The 22,115-nt window shown below is 33.9% G+C and overlaps 1 long non-coding RNA gene across 5 annotated transcripts in view; it reads left to right on the top strand.

Annotated features, from left to right (window-relative positions):
• Window positions 1-22,115, top strand: part of LOC144301721 (uncharacterized) — a 185,367-nt gene that overhangs the window by 141,777 nt on the left and 21,475 nt on the right. For all 5 annotated transcript variants that reach the window (XR_013368462.1, XR_013368465.1, XR_013368463.1 and 2 more), the window contains one exon: window positions 18,448-18,557. This is a non-coding gene — a long non-coding RNA (uncharacterized LOC144301721). The remainder of the gene's footprint in view (window positions 1-18,447; window positions 18,558-22,115) is intronic.

The following is a 22,115-nucleotide window of genomic DNA, read 5'->3' as shown; positions in this document are numbered from 1 at the left end:
AGGCTTCAGCACATAGATATGATCTATCATTAACTCTGTTTCCAGGCTTTCACCCCTCTCAAGAGAATCTGGGGCAGGGTTGAAAATTTCAAGCTTCTAATTATGGCTTAATCTTTCCTATGATTATCTCATCCAGGAGCCCACCCAGAGTTGCCTCGGGAGAACAAAAAACACATTTTATCACCCAGGAAATTACAAGGACTTCCAGAGCTCTATGTCAGGAATCGAGGGCAGAGATTTCACATATATGTATGAATGGATATATAATCTCCTATACCTTCTATGAGAAGGTATATATACATACATCTATACATACATATATGTCATAGAAGGTATAGAAAGTAATTTATTTTAAAAGAGAATTGTCAGGAAAGGCCTCTTGATAAATTTCTATTAGAACAGATGTATAAAAGAATTAAAGAATTTTAAGGTTAAGGTTCAGGGCATGAAAAACTATGGAGGAAGAATTAAAGGCAGATAGAACTATTTGTACAAAGGCCGTGAATCAGGAGCATGCTAGGTATGTTGAACAGCTAGGAGTCCAGTATGCCTATAACACAGAGAAGAGGTGGCTTGTAGAATGCTCTTAGGTGGAGAGGTAGCTTTGAGAAAGATTGTACACTCCAGCAATTCAAAGGAATAAATTGTGTGTTTTATTCTGAGTGAGATGGGAAATAGTTGGACTCCTTTGAGCAAAAACATCATGTGGTAGCATTTGTTTTGAAAGAATAATATTAGATATTCTTTGGTAAATAGATATAGACAGTCCAGGTTAAGAAAAAAAAAAAAAAAGAAAAGAAAAGAAAGAAAAGAAAAAAGCATGTGGTAACATTGAAACAGTGTGGGTGGAAGAATACGAAATACTGACTCGGAGGGACACATGCACCCTGAGGTTTATGGCAGCACTGTCAACAGTAGCCAAATCATGGAAAGGGCGGGGATGTCCATCAACAGATGAATGGATAACGAAGAGGAGATTCACACACAGTGGGATATTACAGAGCCATTGAAAAGAATGAAATCTTGTCATTTGCAATAACCTGGATGGTGCTAAAGAGTATTATGCTAAGCAAAATAAGTCAGAGACAGATGTCATGTGATTTCACTCACAGTGGAATTAAAGCAACCAAAAAGATGAACATAGTGGGGAGAAAAAGAGAGACAAACCCATAAGAGAGACTCTTAATTGTAGAGAACAATTTGAGGATTGCTGGAGGGAGGGAGGGAGGGAGGGAGGAGGGATGGTTGGGTCGCTCACTCACTCAGGTGCTTGCTTGGTAGGTCTGTCAGGATGGGGTAAATAGGTGATGGGGATTAAGGAGGGCACTAGCTGTGATGAACACCTCATATTATATGTAAGTGAAGAATCATTAGATTCTACCATGACACTAATGTCGCACTGTATGTTAACTACTGGAATTCAAATTAAAACTTTGGGGGAAAAAAAGGCAGTATAAATGGGAGATAATGTGTCTGTATTAGGTTCTAGGGCTTCCATCACAAAATCCCACAGACTGGATAGCTTACAAAACAGGTTATTTTCTGAGTTCAGAAAGCTAGATGTCTAAGAACAAGGTGTCAGCAAATTTGGTTTCTTCTGAAGCCTTTCTTCTTAGCCTGCATATGGCTGCTTTCTAGTTGTGTCCTCACAAGGTCTTTACCCCATACTTCCCCATACAATCCTGGTGTCTCTCTGTGTGTCCTAATCTCTTCCTTTAAGGACACACTTCATATTGAATTGGGACCCACCCTAATAGTCTCATTTTGGCTTTCATGTCTTTAAAGGCCCTATTTCCAAATGCAGCTCCATTATGAGGTCCAGGGAGGTTGGAGCTTAGACACATGACTTGGAAAGGGATGTAGTTCAGCCTTAGTTAGGTGGTGATGGTGGTAGTGGTCGAAATGATAAATAGTCCGATTCAGGAAAAATATTAGAGCAAATATAAGATTTGCTGATGGACTAGAGATTCATTTTCAAAGATAAATCTGATGTTTTTGATCTAACAGCTGGAAAATGGAGTTGCTAACAATTGGGTTATGGCAGAAGAAGGAAGGGATGAGTTTGCAGTCTGTGTTAGGTAGTGAGAATTTCTTACAATGTGAAATTTGAAAGACCTTTCATATATCCAAGTGAAGATGCTAACTGAACAACCAAATATCCAAAGAAATCTTACAAATGTCCCTACTATAGACTGTATAATTTCATAAGCCCATCTGTGATGGGAGCTCAGTCTGTGAGTGAAGTTTAAGTGTGAGCGGAGTGAGGTGTAAGCTCTAAAGAGTAAAGGAATTCACAGTGTACCCAGTAGATTTCTCTCCTGGAAGTATCATAGAACAATCTGTATTTTTTATCATTTTCCCTTCCTATTTTCCTGAAAAGATGCCAAAATGGCCAAATCAAGAAACAATATAGTATTGTCTGAAGCAATGCCTTATTTATGTTTCTGACAAACACTGCCTCCTCTCTGCATTGTTTTTGCCTCACTTTGGAATTTAACTTTTCATCATTTATTCATTCATTTAACCTCCTTGACCCACAATAAATAATTTATTAAGCCCTTTCCATGTGCTCTACAAACTCTAGCAGGATTAGGTGTGCAGACACCAACAAGAAGACTGGTTTTTCAGAAATTCTGAGAATGACCCATTATTAACATGCCAGAAAGGATAAAAAGACTGGAGAGTATGAAGCACTATACTTTCTAGCAAGCAAGGAAAGATACATACATATGTCTTTAAAAGTCTCATACTCTATTAGAAAACATAAAAGATGTTTGGAACTGTAAGGGTTAGAGGAGATTAATTTAAACTTGAGGAAAGGAAATATGTTTTATGTTGTGCCTTGAATAAAAAAATATTTGGGGAGAGCTTTGTAAATATTATCATTACTTATTATCGTAATCACTGGCTGGGGCCTTACATGATTTCTATTTGCAATTACCTATGTCCATTTAATAAGCTCTGTCTGTATGTCAGGCGTTACTCTAGGCATTGGGTAAAAAATATTTTAAAAGGTAGGTTCTAGGACACATACTATTAAAGTTAACAGAATGTCTAAGGTTCTGATTTAGGAAAATCCTAGTCATAAATACCTTTCCCTATTGTGGTCTGCATCTGTCTAAAAAAACAAACTTAATTTCTTTTTAATTATAACTTCAATTAAATATTTTCAATTCAGAGCTTCAGGAAGTTTATTCCAGTAATTTGAAATATTTCTGGAAAGAAAACTTGCTGTTTAGAGAGGCTAATTGTTCACCATGGTAGCCAAGCAATTAATCTCACGTCATTTTTTAAAAATAAATTGAATGCTGTAAGAGCTTATCTTTTCACTTACTGTATAATTTTCAAATATAATTGAGACAACTACATGGAATTAAGCACGCTAAAACTCTGAAGATCATTCAACTGGCAAATCTGAGCATTTTAGAATTTGGGTTGTAGAATAAATCCATTCCAAATATTTCATGTGGCCTAAATGAATAAAAAGTGTAGTAAATCTCAACCACAATAAAATGTTAACCTTTAAGGATTTGTTGGGTTTCAAAATATCAAAAATATTTGAACAATTTATTACTGCAGTCTACTTATTTTTTAATACAGATGAGATCCAAAATATATTTTGAAAAGTAAATTTTAAGGTAATTATAAAATTTTCATAGGAGAGTTACTAATAACGTCTATCATTAAAATAGCACTTACTTCAGTAATGATTTCTCTAATCAGAACCATGACATAAGGAGCCTTGGCATTAGTAACTACACAGTTAGCAAAAAATAGCTATCAACTGTAAATTAAAATATTAATTTTATATATATATATATTATTCCTTTAGTCCTAATGTATACAGAAAACCTACATAATGATATTGGATGTGAGTACACAAAACACCAATTATGTAGGGAAGGAAGAGGGAAGAAATATAGCATTGTGTTAAAGAGAAAAAGAAATCTCTAAATGATAATTTTTCAAAATTAGTTGTACAAACATGGGAAAACTAATAATACCAATGTAAAAAATGCATTACTTGATCTGTAAACTGGGTAGTTAAGTCTAGGAAAAAATTAGCTAAGAATAGATTTTCTATAGTTGAAGGTAAAAAAAGAAATGCGTTTTCTGTCTTGTAAGTGCCTATATAATGCTTCAACTCGCCCATCTTGGCCGGCAAAACCTAATGTGTTTACCATCTGACTCTGTAAATGTTTGCTATCCCCTCGTCTGGGGTTTTCTGTATTCCTATATATCATACTACAATAGTTATTCAATTTTATCCAGACAAAATAAATTTGCCTTCCTACTAGCCAAGAAAATAAAGTATCTAGATGCACTTACCTTTGATGATTTTCAGTAAAACATCGTCATTTTTATTAGCATACAGTTTTTCAGTACATACACACAAATACTGCTTAAATTGACTTTGCAAGCAAAATATAAGTTGACCTTATTAATAGGTTTCTCAAATAAAAATCTAACATTTCCTGAATATTGATTTATGAGATGTAGGATTAAATCATTTAATTAGCTGAGTTACAGCTGTCACACATTACTGGATCTCTTCTTATTAAAGGTTGAAAGAAAATCAAGCATGTCCTAGAACTGTCAACACAAAAAGTTTCCCCCCTGCAGAGTTCTTTGATTTTTATTTTGTTCTACGTAAGAAAGTAGATACTTTGACTTTTTCTGCTTAGCCAAGGAATCAATGAATTGAAAACTGTTCTGACCACCGGTAGATTAGGTGATATCCCTGTGACTCTTGGGGTATTTTAAATCACGTAGTGTTAGAAAGATGCAACTCAGTGGGGTTTTATAACTGTTTGTACTGGAATATTCTTAACACATATACAAATATTTCCTTTGTGCACTTATGTTCTATTATCTTAGTGCTCTATTTATCTAAATAATACAATGGCTACAGCATTTAGCAGATCCAAAGTGTATACTCTAAATTTTCTTTGGATACATCACTCTCTGCAGGAAGCCAATTCACAAGCAATTTTCCTGTTTGTGCTTAAAAAGCCTAACTTTTTATATGCTTTTAGAATCTGGTTCAAACACTTGCTTTTTCCTGAAAATCAAGTCTCCTTTAACATGAATTTCAAATTCCCATTTTTTCTGATTCTTCAAAGTGCATTAGAAGTTAGTATACCCTGTGCCTTGAAGCAACTGTATGTGGGCATGAGTAATACGCCAAAGCCTATCATTGTATCCATTCCTACTTACATTGCACCTTCACTGGATAAGGCACTCGGGCTGGCATCAGGGGATCTCAGTGCAGACTATTTTAAGAAAGGATCAACTATGAACCTGGATTTCCTTTATGATACTATGTATACTATGTCCTGGTTTCCCTATTCCTACATTTATCCATTTATATTTTCTGTGTTTAGTAAATTCAGTCTCTGTAACTCATCTGCCATGGTATTTTATGTCACCAGGCAGCCTTTATCTTATATCTGGTTCAGCCATTAAAAAAAAAAAAAAAAAAAAACTTTTCCATTCATAATAGATCATAATTTAGGACAGTTACAGATTATGTACCATTCAAAAAAAAATAGTAGTGAGGACCACAATTTTCAGATTAGTTTTATACATTTTACAAGACTGTCATGTTTTGTTACATCAGTGAAACATATACTAACATGTCCTCTCTGATGTCAGATTAAGTTGGGTGGTCACTGTATTAATGATAAAATCACACACACTCACATGTGCTGTGCACCCAAACAGAATTCTGAATTGTGTATTAATCTCAGGGTTAAAAATATTGTTTTGCTATTTGGAGTGATATGGCAGTACCATAAGAAAAAAACATTCAAATTTCACCAGGCCTTATCTGGAACTTTATTCCATTCCCCACTGCAGTAGACCAAAGTCAAGAACACATAATGAAAATTAACCCATATGTGATTTTCTTTTCTACTTATATTTGATCATGATATGATATAATTACTACCTATTCATGAGACTCAATTTAGATGATGCCACAAGGTCTGTCGAACTAATTAAATGCTTTTTAAAAATATTGGTATGGTATTTTGTATTTCCTAAACCTCTTTGATTAGAAGGACATATAAAACTTTGCCTTTAAAACATTATCAAATAACTAACAGACTACCATTGCAACATTTAATGCATAACAACACATTTTTAACTCTAATTATATTCTGAGTAATTCCGTGAACTTTCACATAACCATTAAAACAATATGTATATATGTTTATCCTTTTCTCTGTTTGGCTATTATTTGATTTTTAAGTATGTGAATTGCCCTAGGATAGACAGACATAATAAATAAATGTATTGGGCCGCTTGGGTGACTCCGCGGTTGAGCTCCTGCTCCTGGCTCTGGGCGTGATCTGTGGTCTCAGGATTGAGTCCCACATCCCTGGAGCCAGCTTCTCCCTCTGCCTATGTCTCTGCCTTTCTCTCTCTGTGTCTTTTATGCATAAATAAATAAAATCTTAAAAAAAAAATAAAAGTATTTAGATTTATAATGAAAAATCATGAGCCAGCGACACCTATAAGAAGATTTACTTGAGAAAGCTGTATGAATTTGTGGGATATTGTTAGGAAAGAGGAGAGAATTGAATTCTTGTACAAGGAGAATATATGAGAAAAAACTAATAAGTAAAATTTGTAACATGTCAGTTTGGCTTTCAGCATGATTAGTAGAAATTGATTCTTATTTTGCCTATTTGGCAAAAAGGATAACATCTATTGGAGAGGCTTTTTAGTTCCCCTGTGTCTTGCTTTCCCCAAGCAATAATATAAATAAATCAATATGGAAAGAGAAGTAAAGCATGGAAAAAAAATCCAATTCTTCATACTGGCATATGGACTTTCTTTGGCATTTAACAAGGTGGGCACCTTACAGACATAGGATCACTTGGTAGTAATATTTAATTGATGTGGCTAAGGCCAAATCTTCTATGTTGAATATATACCACCACCACAACTACATATCCTGTAGGAATGTTATGAGATTTACTTATATACTTTATACAATAACTTGAGTTACTTGAAAGAAAAGTGTTACCAAAAAAAACAAAATCAAAAATATATATCAATAAGTGGGTTCTTGGAGAAAGAAAGTATTGCTCTAAAATCAAGAGTTTTTTGTTCTCTTAGAATTATAATGAGAGAAATTGCAATGCAAAGCAAAGTGCTGGAAACTTCTAATTTCTTATTACTTCTCAGCCACTCATCCTTGCAGGTCAAGCTAAGTACATATTATTACATAAGTGTGTAAGAAAGTGGAGAGAAAAGTGGAAAGGTTCTGGGATATTAGCAACATTGATAAATGAGGTGCATGGTCAACTCAAACACCAGTTTAGCCAAAGGTTTCTAAACCCACTACAGAAAATCTTTCACTTGAGCATTGGACTAGGTGAAACTTCACAGTTTTGTGTTGACACTTCATTCCTCTTCAGGTGATAATGTGAATAGAAAGCACAGCATGTTTAAGTAATAAATCAACCCCTAGATCATCACACCTGATGTCTTGGTTCTAACTTCTTTGTCTTAGAGGTCATATACATGTCGATTTACAGCCCCATTATCTGCTGATAACAAAAGAGAATGTAAGTGATCTTCAGAAATAGTTCAAACATGCAACTCCCAGATTTTTGAAAAACCGCAAGTGATGGGCAAACAGACACACAAAAAAAGAGCTCATTTTCTTGAAGAACATCCTATAGTAGCATCTGTGAACTGAAATGTGGTAAGGAAGAGAGAAGTCTCCCTCTTCCCCTCTCTGATGTCCAATTTTCCTGACTTATCTAAGGAATCCAGACTGGGGGAAAGAAGTTATTGATGAACTTAGGGAAGGAGACCCACTGATGGCCAGGCCTATGCCTTCTCAGAATTAGTTATAAACATTCCATTTTACTCATTTAAGGAAGCCTGGGGGCCACAGGGTTCTGAGTCACTGTCTTGTAAAGTACTGCATAACTTTGAACTTCATTCAAGGTGCTCTGGGGAAATGTATCTTTGGGTCCTACTCGCTGAAGAGGATTATGATGGGTTCTTATTCTAGGCAGCCTGGTAACTTTGTAACAGGTTGTAGTGGTCACACATTTTTTTTTTTTTTTTAAATAACAGCTTGGTTGAGATATACTTTACATACCACACGATTTACCCATTTAAAGTATACAATTCAATAGTTTTAGTATGTTCAGTATTTTTAGTATTTTTATCACTCCTAAAACCTTGAACCTGTTAGCAATCACTCCCCATTTCCTTCACTTTCTTTGCACCCTCACCCCAGCTCTAGGGCAATCAAGAATCTGTATAGATTTGTCTATTGTGAATAGTTCATACAGATGGAGTTATTTCTTTGTGGTCCTTTGTGACTGGCTTCTTTCAACAAAGCTCATCTATGTTAGAGCGTGAGTGAACACTTCCTTCCTTCTTATGACTGAATAATCCATTGTGTGGGTATACATTTTGTTCATTCAGCTGCATGACATTTGAATTGATTAGGCCTCTTGACTATGAGGATAATGCTGTTATAAAATTAACATACGAGGTTTAAGACAGTACAATCTTAATGAAAATATCTTTGTATTTATGTCAGAAAATCTGCAGTCTCTTCGAAATGTAGTATTATCTTATGTTTCCTATAGGGAATTTGACATGTCACACTACCTTGTTCCTATGGTTTCATCTTTATAGGTTTTTAAAACCTCCTTACGCTGTCCCTCAACTATTTAAATACAGCATACTATGATTAATGAGCTATTTGTTAAGCACTTAATGCAATTAAAATATTAAAAACATATTTTTAAAAGAGCACACTATATAAATTAAGAGCTCCCTTCACCATATGTGGTGGTCTAAAGGAATTGTAATGTTTCATGTTGGCTATTGTCAAGAGTTCCTCTATTAATCAGTGGGGTATGTGGTAAGGGGAAACCATTGGCATAGGTGTTCTCATAGTAAAGTGGAAAATGCTGAATTAGACACTTTCTGAATCACTTTAGATCTAGCAAATATTTAGTAAGTCTTTGCTGAATACATAATTCCAGGGGCAGCTGGGTAGCTCAATCAGTTAAGTGTCTGCCTTCAGCTCTGGTCATAATCCCCAGGGTCCTGGGATCAAGCTCTATGTTGGGCTCTGTGCTCCATGGGGAGCCCACTTCTCCCTCTCCTGCTCCCCTTTTACTTGTGCTCTCTGTCTCTCTCAAATAAATAAATAAAAATTTTAAAAATAAATAAAACGTAATTCCATGGGCTAGTGTATAAATAAGATGAATCAAATGTGGTCCCTGACATCATATAGTGGTGTGTTACATTGCAGCAAACAGGAATGCATGAAACTGAGAGAGCCAGTTGATTCTAAGGGAGAAAAGAAGAAATATAAGTGTGTTGAGTATGAGAGTATTCAGACTTACTATTATAAACTTGGTAATCTATAACACTTAGTATTATGTATTTCCTAAACTTATTTGTCCATAAGCCCTTATGAGGAAGAGTAATCTTTAGTTATCAGCATTTTTTTAAATGGTAACAAAATACACATACACACACGCACCTATGTTTATATGTTATTTCTCCTCCTCCTTTGATGACCATTCTTCTTCCTCTCCCCTTTTCTTCTCCTTCTCTTCCTTCTTATTCTACTCTTATTTAATTTTTCCTAAGCATGTGTTTCAAAGTAGAGGGTTCCCTTGTGTTGGATAATAAAATAATATGTTAGAATTTTAAAATCTTCATATATCCATCTTAGAAGTGTGATCAATGCAGAAGAGTCCTCAGTGGTTTGGAGAAATCATGTATGGGCTTTTAACACTTGGATGGCCAGAGGATCATTCTACACAATATATAAACAATAAGCATGTGTAGTGAAGATGGAGGATGTTCAATCCAGGCAATACTGATGCATAGAAGCCTACACTAAAATGGATAACAGACAAGGTGGAATATAAAAACACTGCTTACAGGAATGTCCAGTCTCATTTAAAATTTTCTAACTTGTGGCTCCAATGTTAAAGTGTCCAACTCTTGACTCTGGCTCAGGTCAAAATCTCAGGATTGTGAGATCAAGCCCTGTGTTGGGCTCCATTCTCAGCAGGGAGTCCACTTGAGATCCTCTCCCTCCCCGTCTGCTCTCCATTCTCTATCTCTCAAATAGTAAATCTTTTAAAAAATAAATTTTTCTATATATATTGACCAGAATCTCTATGACTGGCAAGGATTTTATGTCCTTTTAGAACAATAACATCCAATGGAGCTAGCACAATTACCTAAAGGATATTTTAGAATTTCTGAGCATGTTTCTAATTATCATAGTTTGGAGGGCAATATTGCTAGACATCTTGCAATGATCAAGATAGACTATATCTTAAAGAACCAATCATCTGTGAAAATGTTGCTTAATAAGACTAGAAAATAACAATAATTAATACTTAAAAGTCAGGCATTGTTTGTACAATTTTAATAAATGGAATTTCCCAAGAATACAACAAAAATTAAGGGTAGCTTTTTTTTTTTTTAAGATTTTATTTATTTATTCATGAGAGACACACACAGAACAAGGGGTGGGGGTAAGAGAGACACACACACACACACACACATAGGCAGAGGGAGAAGCAGGCTTCATGCAGGGAGCCCGATGTGGGACTCAATCCTGGGTCTCCAGGATCACGCCCTTGGCCAAAGGCGGCGCTAAACTGCTGAGCCACCCACCTGGGTTGCCCAAATTAAGGGTAACTTCTACTTGATTTTGTTCAATTTATACTTTGAGTTTATCACTATTTTGTAGGGTCCTATCATGAACAGAAATTATGTTCATGATATTTGAATCATCAAAACAGCACACGTGTCTGCATTGGTACTTGTAGCATTAGGTGTGAGCATTTCACTATGTCATTATATTTTCTATTGTAGTATGTTTGAGCAGTTGCTTATTAGAATTTCTATTGTTTTATTTTCAATTACCTTCCCTCTATATATGCTTCATTTTACTGACACAGTGTTATATTGATGTAGATTTTTTGAAATTATTCATACAGGTTGATTATGGTATTTATGACTTCTATTTCAGGATAGAAAAAGGATGTTACAAAATATTATACAAAGGAAGTAAAAACTTTTACAAGATTGCAAAGTGCTACCTGTGGAGAGAGACAAGAATCCTTACCTCTATTGAGTTACTTAGGTATCACAGACTGACAGGCAGTCAGAAGGGTTCACCTGTTACCTCAAGCACTCATTTACAGAGGACTCTTGAGTCCTAGAAAGATTTTTTTCCCCCAGTAGTGACATAGTTTCTATTCCTATCACTGACTTGTTATCTCGTAAATTTAGAATTTTCTGGGCACCTGGTTGGCTTGGTCAGCTATCTGCCTTTGGCTCATATCATGATCTCAGGGTCCTGGGATCAAGCCCCTGCATCAGGCTTTTTGCTCAGCAGTGAGTCTGCTTCTCCCTTCCCTCTGCTGCTCCCCACTGCTCAGGTACATACACACATTCTGTCTCTCTCTCTCTCTCTCTCAAATAAAATCTTTTTTTTTTTTAATTAGAGTTTTCAGCTTAAATAGAAATATACAAGCTATTGTAGATCATTAACTTGTTTTATAGATGAGGTAAATCAGAAACTTATTTTACAGATGAGGAACTGGGGCTGGAAAATCCTGCCTAAATGAAGTTATGTATAATTTACACTCCTGCTCAGGCTTTACAGTTAGATGTTTCACTACAGTAGGTCTTTATGCATTTGTGCATTATTTTCTGCTCCATATTATGTGCTGGTAATGCCAAAAATACCCATAATTACTATGATAAGTCAAAGGCATAATAATTGTTATTATAGTTATTAGCTTTAAAGATTTTGATTTACATTCACAAGTACATAATAAACTCTACCGGTTGCACGTAAAACAAGTTGGAAATGATTTCCAAACGTGTGATCAAGTTAAACACACATTTCTGTGTTCTGATCAAAGAACTGAAGTATCAAATAAATACCAAACAAAAGTGGAAATCATGTGTTCATAGATAAAGGGCAAAATACTTTTACATAATATTATCATTTCATTTGGATTTGATTTCTAAAACTTCAGTTTATTTTCTAATGTTATAGTTATTATCAATTGAACCAAATTGGATGCACCTGTTATTTATATAGTGTTGCTGAATTAAAGCAATATTAATATTTTTTGTTGCAGTGGCAGTGTTTTCCTTATTTCTCTATTTTAAAAGGTAGAAGTCACTACACTTAACTGAATAGTGGCAGTAGAAAGTAGGGAGAAGATTTATGTGTTCTCAAGCAGAGGAAAACTATGAAAAGAAAAATCTGGCTCAGTTCCATAATAGATTTCCAATTTTTTACCTGATTAGTTGTGAGATAATTCTAAATGGAAGTGATGAGTACTTCACCTTCTAAATTAGACCAGAAAATGCTGATGAAATCCTTTATTCTCATTGTCAATATCAATGCAAGTAAGGAAACAAAAGTTTTTTTTTCTCTAGTGAAATACATAGAGTGAATAAAGGAATTTTAAAATATTCTATGAAGATACACAAATAAGGAATGAAATACTCTTCAGAATTGTTAGTTTTTATTGTATGCATTTGGAATAACCCTAAAGACTTTGGAGTCTTTCAAGCACATACAAAATGAATATATTGAACTTTTCATTCAAAAGAGTAAATTATATTTAAATACAATTGCACTGTTTTACTAGTTTTGACTTCAAAAATACCATTTATTGACGGCTTTCAAAAGAAAAAGTAGATACATTTTTTTTTCTTATTCTGCCTGTTAGTAAAACAAACAAAAGAATCCAAAAAAGCTTGCCTGCTAATACAATAGCCCTGGCTATTATATATAAAATAAACATAAGGGGGATCCCTGGGTGGCTCAGCAGTTGACTGCCTGCCTTCGGCCCGGGGCATGATCCTGGAGTCCCGGGATCGAGTCTAGCATCAGGCTCCCTACATGGAGCCTGCTTCTCCCTCTACCTGTGTCTCTGCTTCTGTCTGTCTGTCTGTCTGTCTCTCTCTCTCTCTCCGTGTCTCTCATGAATAAATAAATAAAATATTAAAAAAAAATAAGACAGAGATAGCTGGAGAGAAGCAGGTGGAAAAACTAGTGACCTCCAGACAAAAGACCAATATGGTTTTGAATTTTCTATCACTCCCCACCTTATTTAACCAGAATAGGTGATGGAGAACCCAGTCACTTAGAAATGCTTATAGATACAGATGAAGAAAAGGCCCAAAAGAAGCATTTTCTTTATAACCAAAGGGCCAGGAAATAAGAAACTTAGCCAGACAGAAAACCTTCAGAAAAATAACTGCTCTATTGCCACCAAATACCAAAATATAACATTTGTGGGCCACCCAAACCAAACCACCAGTGGCTAAGTGAGGAGCACAGACTTGTACTCTTCCTAAGGAAGAGTTCCTCTCTAACCTCCCATCCTACCAGAATAGTACTGAAGAAGACTGAGTAGGGAGTCTGGGCTTTCGCCTCTACCTGGATCATCTCTCCCTCACATTTGTGTCAGAGGAGTCCACATGGGAGAGTACTCACAAGGCATTCCTAACTCTCCAAGCCAGGGAGTATCAGTGAAGGAGCTATTGGAGAACTGCAAATATTCTATTCTCACCCAGCAATGATGAGAAGTTCTTCCTCCTTTAAGTGATAGCTGAGTGAGAAAATTAGGCTTCTATCCCCATTGAGCAGCAACTCAATTCCCTTTTCCTGGTTGAGCAGGGTCAGAGAAAAACTCTAAAATAGAAAATTTACATAAAATCCAGGGGCACATGACATTATACCTACATGTCCAGGTTTCGATAAGAAAAAAAAAAAAAATCATTCATACTAGGGACCAGAAAGATCTAACTGAATACTAAAAGGTGATCAATAGTTACCAACATCAAGATGGTACAGATACTAGAATTATCTGATAAAGATATCTTTTAAAAAATCAGAAATGCTTTGACTAATTATGAATGTGCTTGAAATGAAAGTCTCAGAAAAAAAATCTCAGCAAAGAGATAGAATACATAGAATATATAACAGAATCAAACGAAAGTTTTGGAAATGAAAAATAGTACATCAATCAATAGCTTCATGGATAGGCTGAACAGGAGAATGAAAGGAACTGGAAAAAAAATAATTTAATATAGACAAGTGTGGAGGTTCACCTGGGTGGCTCAGTTGTTGAGTGTCTGCCTTCGGCTCAGGTCATGATCCTGGGGTCCTGGGATCGAGTCCCACATCAGGTCCCCCATAGGGAAATAGACCAGTGGAAATTATCCAATCAGAGCAACAAACAACACCAACAAGCAAAAAATACAAAAACAAACAAACAAACAAAAAAAAAACAGAGATTCTCAGGGACTTGTGGGAGTACAGCTAAAGATCTCACCTTTGAGTCATGAAGTGCTGAGAGGAGTGGAGAAAGAATAAGACTAAATGATTCCTAAAAATTATAGTGACTGATAATATAAGTTTTCCCAAAAGGTTTGAATTTACAGATTCAAATCTGAACAAATCCCAAGCAGGGATTTGCTATCTATAAGAATCTCACTTTACTTTTAGTGACATAGCCAGGTTAAAAGTCAAAGAAGAAATTTACATTCCATCAAACCACCCAAAGAAACCAGAGTGGCCGTATTACTATCAGAGAAAGTAAACTTTGGAGCAAATAAAATTACCAGAAATAGAATGAGATAGTATATAGTGTTGAAAAAGAGCCAATTTCCCCAATAGCAATCCTAAGTGTATATACACTGAGCAATACAACTTCAAAACACAGGATGTAAAAACTGAAATAAGAGACAAATCCATATTTACAGCTGGAGACTTCAATATCATTATAACAACATCTAATCAACATGTTTGAATACTCCACCCTACAATAGAAAAATGCACATTTTTAAAGGTATCCATATTGTAAGATAGACCCATATCATGGGCCATAAAATCAATAATTTAAATTATTGAAAACCAACAGGGTGTGCTGTCTTATCCACACAGATTGTAACTAAAAAGTAATAAAGGATAGAATGGGAATCTCCAAATACTTGAGAAATAACCACACATTTTTAAATAATCCATAGGTCAAAGATGAAATCTCCTCAACCTTGAAAATGAAGAGAAATATAAATGCAAAACAAGGAGAAGGAAAGAAATTATATAATAAAGCACAATAACCAATAAAGTAGAAAACATAATATAGTAAAAATAAATGAATCAAAAAGATGATTTGGGGGAAAGATCAATAAACTTGGCAAAGTTTTAGAAAGATTGACAAAGAAAAAAATGAGAAACATTTTCCCCTGAGATCACAAACAAAAGAAGGCTGTTCATTTTTACCACTCTTATTCAACATAGTGGTGGAAGTTCCAGTAAACACCAGGAGTCAATAAATGAAAATTAAATAGATACATCTCAGAAAAAAAGAAAACTATACCTATAAGATATGATATGACTGTGTAGAAAAATAAAAGGAATCTACAAAAACTTTCCTACAACTGAGTAGTAAGTTCAGGAAGGCCAAAGGATACCAAGATAAAAATACAAAAATCAGTTTTATTTCTATACACTAGTGATGACATGAACACATGAGCATCAAAATTATAAAACAATACCATTATACTTGCTCAAAAATAAAGTATTTTGAGGTAAATCTAATATATGTATTAGATTTACATATATTAGATTTCAACTTGTGTGCTGAAAACTACAAAATGCTGATGGCAAATCAAACAAGACCAAAATAAATGACCAGGCATGCAGCGCTGAAGGATTAGAAGACACAACATAATAAAGGTGCCAATTCTTCCTAAATTGATATACAGGCTTAATACCTCTATTGAAATCCAAGCGATACCTTTTAGAGATAATAGCGATCATTCTAAAATTTGTATGGAAAGGCAAAAAGACTAGCATAGTTTTTTTTAATTGAAAAAAGAATAAAGTGGGTGGAATCAGTCCATTTTACTTCAAAGAGTTATTACGAAACTATCATAATCAGATCATCTAATATTAGAGATAAGTACATAGATCAGTGGAATGAAGAATCCAGAAACAGACCCATATTAGTTTTCCCACTTGATTTTTTACAAAATTGAAAACGAATTTTAATAGAGGAAGATAGCCTTTTCAAGAAATGGTCCTGGAGCAACTGAATATCCATAGCCATGACTATAAAAATCTTCAACTAAGTCTCACATTTTAAACAAAGATTAACTAAAAATGAATGTATTACTAAAATATAAATGTCAAAGTAAAAACTTTAAGAAAAAAACAAAATCTTCTGAATCTAGATCGAGGCAAAGGGTTTTTAGATATGATAAAAAAAAAGCATGGTCCATTAAAGGAAAAATAATAAATTGGATTTTATAAAACCTTGTTATATAAAACCTTGTTAAGGCATATAAGAGCAAACTACAGTATTATTATAGAAAATATTTGGTATTCACATATCCAAGAAAGGACTAGAATCTAGAACATGTAAAAATATTCAGAACTTGACAGTTAAACTGTCCAATTTGCAAATGGGTAAAACACATGAACAGATATTTCTCAGAAGAGGATGGAAATATATATATATAATACATATATATAATACATATATATATACACATATGGATGGACATATATTATATATATTTACATATACACAGATAGCAAAGAAGGATGTGAAAAGGTATTTAACATCATTAGGCACTCAGGAAATATAAGTGAAAATCATAATAAGATATCCTTACACACTTATATAGTTAAATAGTGCCAAGACCCAATGCTGACAGCCATGTAGAACAGCTTCATCACTGACACATTGCTAATAGGAATGCAAAAATAGCATAGTCACTATAGAAAACGGCTTGGCAACTTATTTAAAAACTAAACATGCAAGTAATATACAATCCAGCAGTTGAACTCCTGGACATTTATTCCAGAATATGTTTATAGCAGTTTTATTTGTAATCATTGCTATAAACAATGGCCAAGAACTATAAACAACTTTGACGTCCTTCAAAGGATGGATGGTTAGACAAACTGTGGTACGTCCATACCATTCAGTAATGGAAAGGAAAGAACTATTGATACATTCTGGGTCAATCTCTCCAGAATTATGCTGAGTGAAAAAAGCCAATCCCAAAAGGTTACATACATACTGTATGGTTCCATTTATATAACATTCTTGAAATGATAAAATTATAGAAATGGAAAACAGATTAGCAGTATCCAGGGTTACAGAAGAGTAAGGTCTAAAACGAAGTGGGTGAATCTATAAATGACAATGTAAAGGATCCTTGTGATGATGGAAGTGTTCATCTGGATTGCATCAATGTAAATGTCATCATCCTGGTTTTGATATTTCACTAGTTTCCCAAGATGTTACCACTGAGGGAAACTGAGAAAAGAGTGCACCAAATCTCTCTGTGCTATTTCTGACAACTGCATGTGAATCTACAGTTGTCTCAAAGTAAAAAAATAAAAAAAAATAAAAAAAAATAATAATAAAATAAAAATATAATTAATTATTTGTAATAAAACATTCTCTTATTTCTTCTCCCTGAAAATTTTCATATCAGTCTTAAAATCCGAGTTTCATAAATTTTAATTTCTCACAGTTTTGAATTTTAACTACTTTCTTTTTTGGTGGTTCTTAAATATTTTATTTCAATCAGTTTGATTTTTGTAATCCCTTATTGTCAGGAGCTGAGCTGAACTGGAAAGAGCTGAGCTGCCAGGTGTAGTAGTAAATTACAATAACAAACCAGGGGTCTTCAATCATGTTCTCCCATAGTGAAGCAGGAAGCTAAACTGAAGGACACACTGGCCCCCTCATGGTCCATTTTTCCCGTGGAACAGAACCAGGTAAAAGTTAGGTAGGTCAGCACAGACAAAGGGAAATTTTCATCGCCAAGAGGAGTCTAATGGCTGGTGGGGAGAGCAAAGGATAAGCCCTAGGTTTAGAGAAGTACTCAAAGCCCATGAGTCCCATGAGTCCTTGGAGAAAAATGTCTCAAAGATTTGCCTCAGTACCACCCCCCCCCCCGCCCCCCCTGGCCAATGAGGTCTCAGCAGAGCTCCCTGCTGAAGGAATGCAGATTTGCATTAGAGTATGGTTATTGCCAGGGGACTTTGAGTCCATTCCCTTCAGAGACTGTAGCTGTGCACCCAGTCTGCTGTGGGGAGGGTAGCTTGGCCCCTGAAACTGCCAGGTCAAGCCTTGGTAACTATCTTCTGTTCAGGCCTGAAAAATCACACATAGGATTTCAGTTCTCCCTTATAGCCCATATAATCCTTTTTCTTCTTTTTACATCATGTTAAATTGATATCATCACTGTTTTTATCAATTTGGTTAAATAGTTTCTGTGAGCCCATGTATACACTCTTGTCATTTAATATGGATGACTCTGGGTCACTCAGCAATCGAAGAAAGAAAAGACAAAGCTTTCATGTTTGCTTTCCACTTTCTCTAGGCCTAGAGGAGTTAAAAGGCAGAATGTCAAAGCCAAAGAGAACAAAAACAAGCTCATTTCTAATGAAGACTTTGATTCAAGTTTTTACTTTTGGAAGCTTCAAGTTCAGTGTAAGTCTTCCTATTTAAGCAAAATACTTTAATTGATATGAAATTTTATTTATTAAAAAATCTAAAGCAGCATGTCAAATATGTTTTAAGTTGTTTTTTCTTAACCACTTGATACTTGTGAACATGAAAAAAACAAATCCTGTAAGTTAACTTGGTTTCGAAGTTGTATATAGAAAGCTAATACTCATCACCATAAGAAATCCTCACACTGGCTTTGGTTACAAACACACCTAATGTGACTCAGATGATTATTTCCCCTGCAGGAATATGAACTCAACAGAAATGCATTTTCTTACAGCTGACAATCCTTTTCATAATCCGGATATTTTGATTAGTGTTCAGAATATTTTATAAAAGGACAAAAAAAAGAAAATGTCACACATATAATATCTCAATATGAGATTCAAATTGTATATCAGACAATGTGAAGCATGTCAATAAAAGGATTTTATTTTCTTTCTGTTGCTAACTTTCCGGGTCATGGCGGATGATGCTTTAACAGGATAAGTACACTACTTTATACAGAATACTTAAGAACAATTTCTAGCTTTTTTGCATTTAATTCTTCAGTAAATACCAGTCAACCTTAGTATCACAAATCAAAAAGTAGAGTGCAGAATTGACAAGATATAAATAAATCCATCTATTTTCTCATGTCTTCTCCTATAATTATTCATTAATTCTATTTTAAATATAAACTTTAGTTGCACGTTTTTAAATTTAGTCTTCTATTTAAGGAAATTATTCTTTAAGTTACATTATTTTCATTGTAAAACCTCAAAGATTATGTCAGTTTTAAAGAAGGCCCAAAACTAAAAATACAATAAAATATTTATAAAATTATCAAACAACCACTTTACTCAGACCCCTAAAAGAATTAGAAATTATGAAAGCTAATATTAAAAACACACAAGCTCAGGTAATATTTAGTTTTTATTTCACAGGATATTTCTCATCCTCCTTAAGAATGTTCCTGATATCTCATCCTCCTAGTGTGGGATTTATGATCATAAACACTTAGAATTTTGGTGCCCCAAACACAATATCATTGGTATGCTTTGAAGAAGTGAAAATATTGAAATGATAAGTGAATCTGAATATTAATATATTTGGAATTATGGAACTAAAATAATAACATTGTTTTTAAGCACCATCAACAATACCAGTTTTCAGCACAATATAGTCCAGCCCTCCCAAAGGGTAATGGGATAGTTTATGGTAATGTTTAGTTTATCATAGAAAAAATGTACACAGGATTAAGATAACTGAATGTTTGATGTAGTAAAAATATACCCTAGTGCATATATAAACTTACAAAATATATACAATATAAAAAGTGATCTCTTTACATAGAGTGACAGAAACTGACTATCCTGCAATATATTTATATTTGTGTATTATAATTCTATTTGTATGTTAATTCCCATAAACATAAATATTTTTTATTTAATAGAAATGTGTGTGTGCATGTGTCTCTGTGTGGATATTTAACCTTTAAGTCAATGTGAGGGTTTTTTTTTATGACTTTGAGAAATTTTTCTTTAATTGAAAAGGTGGACTTTTGACAATGTACTTATACATCTCACCCTACTTTTTTTTTTTAATAGTTTGATAACAAAAGAATAATGGCTGCATCATTGTTGTCTTTATCTATGATATCTGAATGCTTTATCCAATTTAATTCTATTTTTTCATGGCATTATCTTAGGCATTAAAATTTAAAATCATAAACTAGCAATGAATCAATGAATTATGAAGAAGATGTGTATATTTGATGACTTACTATTCTATTAATAGGTTGGACTTGTAAAAATTGAATACTTTCTCATGAAACTAGAAATCATCATGTTGGTTTATGTGTTCTATAATAGATGTTGTTACCACTAGATTTTTTGCCCTTTTATTTATTATATTGGAGACACAAAAATATAAGCTAATAATTTATTCAATATTTCATTTAAACAATAAAACTCATGCAGTTGTTATAAAAGGTAGTTATTATACATTGCCCTTTAAGAGAAAATGCCTTCTGAAGTCACTATAATAAATATTCATTTTCCCTTGTAGATCATGCAAAGGAACAATTTTTAATGAAATTTATGCTTCAGTTTATATTATTTTAATATACTAACGAGACTTTAAAACATCTTACTCCATAGAAAGGATGATTGAGAGTAATATGAGTATGAATGATTTTGCGTAAGAAAAAGAAATAAATGTTTGCTGAGAAACATAATGTATGTGAATCTTTCTGCAAATAAGTACTCTATTAAATAGTATTTTGTGACTGCTTAATTGAAATATTAATATCAGTAAAATGCATTATATTTACATTGTACAAGCTAAGTTTGGCTTATATGATGAATGTATCACCATAATCAAAATAGTGAACTTATCTGTCAACTAGAAATTATGTGACACTGTTTGTAATCATTCTTATCCTCCCTCTTTTTCCCTTTCTATTTAAAAAAAGATTTTTTTCTTTTCCCCTTTCTAATGATTGATCTGTTCTCTGCAACTATAGATTAGTTGTTTTATTTTTATTTTTATTTTTTTTTAGACATTTGTATAAATGAAATCAAACAAATGCGCTTTTTTTCTTTTTTTTTAGGCCTGGCTTCTATACACAACATAATTCTATTGAGATTCACCCATGTTGTTGCATGTTTCAGTAGGTGATTCATTTACAACACGGAGTAGTACACCATTATATGGGCATACCAAAAATTATTTTTTCCATCTACCTATAGATAAATATTTGTGTTGTTTTCAGCTTTGGCCATTACAATGATGTGTCTATGGACATTTACATAGAAGACTTTGTGTGAACATACACATCCTCTTCCCTGGAGTAAGGACCTATAAGTATAATATATCTATTCTATGTTATTTTTCTAAAATATTTAATTTATTTATTCATGAGAGACACAGAGAGAGAGAGAGGCAGAGACACAGGCAGAGGGAGAAGCAGGCCCCATGCAGGGAGCCTGACATGGGACTCGATCCAGGGACTCCAGGATCATTCCCGGGCCAAAGGCAGGTGCTAAACCACTGAGCCACTGAGGTGTCTCTCTATTATATATTAGATGTATATTTAACTTTTTAAGAAACTGCCAAACCATTTTCCAAATTTGTGACAGTGTACATTTTTATTAAGTACATGACAGTTCTAATTCTTCTATCCTTGCCAATTCTAGGTAACCTTGATTTTTATTTTATTATAAATTAATTATTAAGCAATCTCTATACCTAAAATGGGGCTCAACTCACAACACCAGTATCAAGAGCCACATGCTCCTCTGACTGAGCCAGCAATGCATCCTGATTTTTATTTTAGTCATTCTAATAAATTTGCCAACATATTGTGTCTACATTTTCATTTCCCTAATTACTAATGATGTTGAATATCTTTCCGTGAGATTATATGCCATCCATAGATCTTCTTTGTAAAGGTCTATTCAAATATTTTGCCAAATTTTAAGAGTTTTATTTTCTAATGAGTAAGTTTGGATAAAATATATTCACTAAAAAGTTTTTTTTTTAAGATTTTATTTATTT

Source organism: Canis aureus, chromosome 30 (genome assembly GCF_053574225.1).
Source record: "Canis aureus isolate CA01 chromosome 30, VMU_Caureus_v.1.0, whole genome shotgun sequence".
Classification (NCBI taxonomy): Eukaryota; Metazoa; Chordata; class Mammalia; order Carnivora; family Canidae; genus Canis; species Canis aureus.
This window is presented reverse-complemented; position numbering and strand designations above follow the sequence as displayed.